This window comes from Talpa occidentalis, unplaced genomic scaffold (genome assembly GCF_014898055.3).
Source record: "Talpa occidentalis isolate TD23 unplaced genomic scaffold, MPIMG_talOcc4v2.1 talOcc4.14, whole genome shotgun sequence".
Lineage (NCBI taxonomy): Eukaryota > Metazoa > Chordata > Mammalia > Eulipotyphla > Talpidae > Talpa > Talpa occidentalis.
Window position 1 is genome coordinate 78,703,566 of NW_023601433.1, and position 6,691 is coordinate 78,710,256.

The window sequence follows — 6,691 nt, forward strand, 5'->3', positions numbered from 1 at the left end:
TTTGGGGTCAGTCACTCCTCACCTGTTGCAGCCCTCAGAATAATCAGTGCTCAGCAGGATTAACGATGAATGTGCATCTGTAGAAGCCACAGGAGAGAAGGTACTTTATCAGACTCCCTCAGGGAATGATGAGAGGCAGCGGGCTGGAGAGCAGTCTACATCCCCGCTGTCACTCGTGGTTATCTTCCTGAAATTTCCTAAAAATTCTGAGCAAGACCTCAGTCACCAACTAGTGTCTGAAAAAGTGAAGGAGAACCTGGTTCATCACCTGTATGAATAGAAGAAATAAATAAAAATTATGTTCATGGAAGAAATGGTTGAAATACTTGCACTTAGACCTGGGATAATCCTGCATTCTGTTTCATATGTAGAAATTCATTTATAATGGTTATTCATGGATATTTCTAGAATAAGGCAGTATGTTAGACTCCTGTGATGCAGAGATCCATTCATTCCACAAATACTCAAATGCCTGTAATTTGCAAGGCATGGGTTTAGGTACCAGGGGCATGGTAATAAACAAAACAAAGTCTCTATCCTCAGCAGCAAATAGAGAACTAATAAATGCATGGAACATTAATGTTGACAAATTGGTGGCATTTCATGCATGAAGAGAAATAAAGCTGGTAAGAGAGCAGGGCTTCAAGGAGGCTGTTGTTTTAGTAAGTGGTTCAAGAAGGATCTCAGAAGGGGATTTTTGAGCAGAGGCCACAATGAAGTAAGGGAACATATACCCAGGGGAAGCACTTTCCTGGCAGAGGGTTATGAAGTTCTGAGGAAGGAACAGGTTGGCATATTAAGGGAGATGCAAGGAGGTAAGTGGGGCTGGAGCACGCAGGGGAGGGTAGGAGAGAAGGTTTCAGAGAGGAATACAGGGCCCAGAAATCAAGGACTTTTGGGGTTTTCCTAAGTGTGAAGGGAAGCCCTGGGAGGAGGGTGGGGGCTGATCCTTGACAGCTTGCAGCAAGTGAGCTGCTGTGGCAAAAAGCAGGCTTGGCCTCGATAGTGCCAGAGGTCAGATGCAGGAGATATCTAAACAATTGCATTAAGATTCAGCCCCTGCTCTCAAGGAATTCACCAAAAAAAAGAAAAAGAAAAAGGAGGGCCTCCCTGCTGGTGCAAGGTGTTAAGACGCAAACAATGAAGCTGTCTGCAGTCACTGCAGCACGAGTTCGATCCCTGGCCAGTCAGGGAGCTACCCACATGGCGCAGCAGACCTCTCCTGTCTCGCCTGCTGCTCCCCTCAGCCGTGTATTTCAGTAGATCTGCCTGTTCTGTTCCCTACTCTGTCTCTGGTGAATCCTCTCACCCCCGCCCCCATCTCTGGTCTGTATGCCAGCTCTTGTATGCATAAATAAATAAATCTTTTTTAAAAAAAGGAAAAAAAAGAAAAAGGATAAAACCTAATATAATATAATAAGAAACAATCAATGAGGGAATGACAAGCTAGGTTATAAGGAAGCAGAACCTTTAGGGGCATTGGAAAAGCCATTAGAGGTGATATTTCAGCTGTGTTTTGAAGAAGTGAACTTCCAAGTATAAGGAAGGTCATTCCAGGCAGACCAAACGGAGGCTTAGGAGTGTGACCCCAAATAGTCTGTTTAGGAATCATTTAGTGGTTTAAGGAGGAGGAGGAATAAGGGCAGGGAGACAGGCCTGGTCAGATTGTGAAGGATCTTCATGGTGAATTTGGAGAGTTTGTCCTTTAACAAACCATTGTCTTTCAATAGGCAATAGAGAGTTGGGAAGGTTTGGTGAGTATGAACAGGACATAAGCAGAACTGTGTTTCTGAAAATAATGCTGATGCACTGTGTGGAGGAGACTAGAAGGACACAGAAGGCAAGGCTCATGCATTACATAGCGCTGATTGTACGCCCATTGTGTGGTAGGCATTCGGAACAGAGCAGTAAATTAATGGACATCATGCCTTGTGTTAAGGAGTTGAAGTCTGGTGGAGAGGTAATAAAGACTAAATGTAGCGGCTGAGTCAGCTTCAGGAAATATTTCAGAAATACCATCATCAAGACAGGGAAAGTTCTGGATGTGGAAAATGAGCATGGCCTGCCTCTCTGCTGTGAGATATAATTGGAATATAGTTACTGCAAAGTATCCCGTAACACAGAAATGACTTTAAAATAATCCTTTTGGGTTGCTTATATCTTTACAGTTTGAAATGCATCTTTACGTAAAGCCTTTCACTTGCCTTTATGGGTTATACAAATTGTAGTTATTAAATAATAAAATGGTGTTACATTATTTGGCTATATTATTTGTTATATTATAACCTTTGGTGGAAGTTGTGCAACAGAAGAGCTGTTCTGGAGCACTGGAAAGACATTGCAGTACAGTTAGAGAGGGCAGTCAGAGAGGATGGGTCTGGGACCCGGACGCTGATGCAGAGAACAGTGTGGGTAGCTGTCTTTATGTCTCATTTCTAAGAGAAACCATTCAGGAGTAAGACAGGGATAAAGACAAAATCCTTAAAATGGACATGGTCTCTCGTTTATCATATTTCAGTTTGATAATGTCATGTCCAGTAACAAACTCCTCTAAAAACTGTTCTTCCCTGTCCAAGACTATATCAGGTCTAGAGGGTTGGAAAGAGTCATGGAGCATTTGCATGGTGGCACTTGAATTAATTCTCTGTGACATTGCTTGTCTAGTTCATTCCTTTCTGCCGTTGTCAGAATCAAATCCCGTACTTAATCTTCCCCTTGTTTTCAGATGACAAAATCTCTCTGTTAGTCAGAAAGCTGGGATTACAAACTGTTCTTATGGCTTTAAGTCCTCTGTGGTGATTGGGGATCTCGGGAAAGGATTGGATGAGAATTTGGGGGAAGGATGACTAGGTAATCAATGGACTGAATAGGAGATTCCTTTCCAGAAATCTGTCTTTGGACCCAAATGCTCATCATTTAAGAGGATTCCAAGATTTTTAAAATAAAATGAAAAGGGATATATAGGGTTGGGAGATATAGGGGGGGAAGGTGACAGGGTATTGGCACTGGAGCTTTGGTAGAGGGTGAGTGAAGCATGTGCACATTATGGAGGTGTGAAGTTGTATTCCCAAAATTATACAGTTATGTAAATGATTGACAAATTGGTAAAATTTAAGGAAAAAATTTAAAAATATATGCATGTGTCAAAACTGAACTGTACACACCCAAGACTATATATCTCACTGTGTATAAATTTAACTCAACAAAAAGAAAATTCAGTAAGGCAGGATAGAGCAAAAAGAATTAATAATGACAAGTAGAACCAACTAGTAGTGCATGGTCTTAAGGAAACGAATTATGATTTTCAAAATAGTGGTGACAGCTCAGTGCATAAGAGGTTCTGACAGTGAGACCAAGGTTGTCACGAACTGATTCCCATTTAGGCCATTAGGTAGCCATGGTTTTGAGGGTACAGTTTGTAGCCCTCATCCAAGCCAGCAAGTTCTATTTTTATTTGTTTTCTGGTTTTAAGGGCAAAGGAGAGAAAAAGCATAGAGGAGAGAAATGCTCTGTAGAGTTGACTGGCCAGAAATCACCATCTTCTTCAAGAATACCAATTCTGGGGGCTTCCCGGGTGGCGCAGCGGGTTGAGTACAGCGCTGTGAAGCGGTCCGCAGCCTCTGCAGCGCGGGTTCAATTCCTGGCCGGCCAGAGAGCAACCCACGTGGCGAAGCAGACCTTGCCTGTCTCGCCCGGTGCTCCCCTCAGCAGTGTACTTAGGTCAGTCTGCCTGTTCTGTTCCCCACTCTGTCTCTGGTGAATCTTCTCACCCTCCCGTGCCTCTGGCCTGTACCCTAGCTATTGTATAAATGAAAAAAATAAATATTTTAAAAAAAAAAAGAATAGCAAATCTGGAGCCTCCCTGGTGGCACAAGGGGTTAAGTCTCAGCACAACGAAGCTATCTAGCCACTGAGCATGAGTTCTATCCTGGCCAGGAAGCTGCCCACATGGCGCAGCAGAGCTCTCCTGTCTCACCTGCTGCTCCCCTCAGCAGTGTATTTCAGTCAATCTGCCTGTTCTGCTTCCCACTCTGTCTCTGGTGAATCCTTTCACCTCCTCCCTCCCCCACACTTCTGGCCTACACCCCAGCTCTTGTATGCATAAATAAAAAATAAATCTTTAAAAAAGAAAAAGCAAATCTGATCTCCAACTAGGAGAACATATGATTGACATTTCTCTCTTTCAGAATATTACTTCCCCTAACCCAGAGCAGTTCTCGGCCTCTCTGAGATAGTGCCCGGATCCCGGCTGGATATCCAGCACCTGGCCCAGTGACTGACACGTAGCAGCGTAGTAGCTGCTCACCTAACACATAATGGAAGAGTAACAAATGAAAAAGAAACAAGACCTTATTGTCCTTCTAGCAGTGCAGCCCCCATGCTTGGAGTCAGTGGCGGGAAATGCAATGGAAAACTTCTACACGGTTTGGTTTGGTTTTCTCCTTCCGACAGCTGGTTTCTGCTAGAGGCATGTACAACCCGAAGCCAGAGACCAGCAACCATAAAGGTCTATGTGACCTTTAAGGACCAGGCATGTTTTGCCACAGGCAGGAGGGTTCTATGTTTTAATTGCCTAGAGGTTCCATCCAAAATCAGAGTCAGCCAACAGTGCAGTCTGTGAGCAGGGTGGTTACATCTGTGGCACTTGGAGTCGTGCCTGGCCCTCCACCAAGCCCGGTTCTGTGAGGTTGGAAGCAAAGTGAGTTCAGCAAAGGGCATCGAGTTTCTGCATGGAAAGGCAGAGCTACTCGCGAGATGACCTAAAGCAAGACCCTTGCCTGAGATAAGACTTCAGCAGAGGGAAGAAAGGCTCAAAGATTCAATTATTTTGTGGAAGTACGACAATATTTTAGCAATTGAAATGCGGTACCAGATCATGTCAGCTGATTTCCTGTCTTCAGAATCAATACAACCCCCTGCCTCCAAATGTCCAAGAAGCCTCTGGCAGCTGCCATTTTGGGATGTACAGACTACATCTTTGCCTGGACATCTAAACACCGTGGTTCGGCCTGGGGGGGCCCTGCTTGGAGGCTCCTCACCTTACAGAGCTCCAGATGACGTCACTGACCTATAGGCGGATTTCAGGCAACTGCCCTATCTTGGGGACAATCTCTCCCGCAGGTATGTGACTCACTGTGACAGAGAGAAATCCAGAGGCCTTATCGAGCAGATCTCTGCTCTCCAGCTCTGACACACGTGTAACCCAGCAACGAGGATGTGCATGAGGACCAGGCTGGACGGGGAAGTTGCAGCTCGGGAGCTAAACTCTCCAAACGCCAGTCTCTAATGGAGGAGGGCTTTTAGGAAAGACCCAGCGAATTCTCTGCCCTTTCAACTTCACTTTCTGTTCTCTTTTTATCTGCTTTCAGCATTTCCAATTAATCTTGGAATGAGAGCCCAAGGCAAAAAGCCAGTGGTGCCTGAGGAATGCTGAAGAGCAAACTGATCCAGGGAAATAAATGCCAAAGAGGGACCCCACAGCAAAGAGACAGACACTGTGAGCCACTCTGCTCTTACCACGAGGCTGGCGAGGCGTGTGTGCGGGTCTCCGCATTGGCACCATCTGCCAATTCCTCAGGAGGACAGAACAAACCAGCCAGGCATGAAGATTAGATTATGTAACACTCGAGGATTGCTGTTTTCAAAGAGGAAACAAATGGAACGAATTGATTTGCTTGTCAGAGTCATGTCACTGAAGGAGACCCACTCCTCCTCTTCCAAGAGGCCCTCATTAAAGAGGGGAACTACTGCACAGATTCAGAAAATGTGAGACCACAGCCGACTCCCTTCATTCATAAGAGCAAGTTCAATTTCCGGACTTGTACTGATAAATCCTATTCTGGTCCCCTTGCCTGAAAACCAGCAATTCAGATACCACCTCAAAGGAACTGGCATGGGCAGGAACTGCCCATTGCAGCCACGAGAGTCAGGACTGGGTGCTTTGCCTGAATTGTCCTTTGGTGCAGTAGAGTTTGTCCTTGTTTCTGGGAAGCAGCATCTACCTTTGAAGCCAGTGGGGTCATGTTTACTATGCAGAGCTCTGAACAAGTGCTTGATGGGGTGGGGATGTGTTCTTTAAATACCGCATCAGGAAGGAGAAATCTCTGCATTTCTGGAATTCTTTTGCTGTTGCTGGACTTCTCTCAAAACGCCCAGCATGATTCTCATTATAGTATGTGCTGTAGATCTGAAGAAGGAAAGGACGATAACCTGGGACCTACCGCCATAGTGCCATTCCTAAAGGTTTCATTGCCAAGATTTAAATGTCAAGTCTTTATTCAACACGGAAATGAAGCTACTGTACCAGATATCTTCATGCCTCTCCAACTCCACTTTTGCATCCACGCTGCGCTTTACCCTGGGTTGCTGACTCATGTGCAGGACATCGACCTACTCCTTTGCCCTCTAGCCTCCAGCTGGGGGCAGCCAATGGGAGGCAGTGGCAGGAGACTGGAGGCCAGAAGGAGAGTGGGGTTGAAGGATTTCTTTCCCCAGTTCCTTCCATGCCAGGCAGCCTCAAGTCGGTAGTGTCTTTTGATAAAAGGTCACGGCTCCTGAGGCCTCCCTGGGGGCACCAGGGGTTAAGTGGCAGCACTGTGAAGCTGTCTGCAGCCACTGCAGCATGAGTTTGATCCCGGGCCAGGGAGCTGACCCACATGGTGCAGCAGACCTCTCCTGTCTCGCCCGCTGC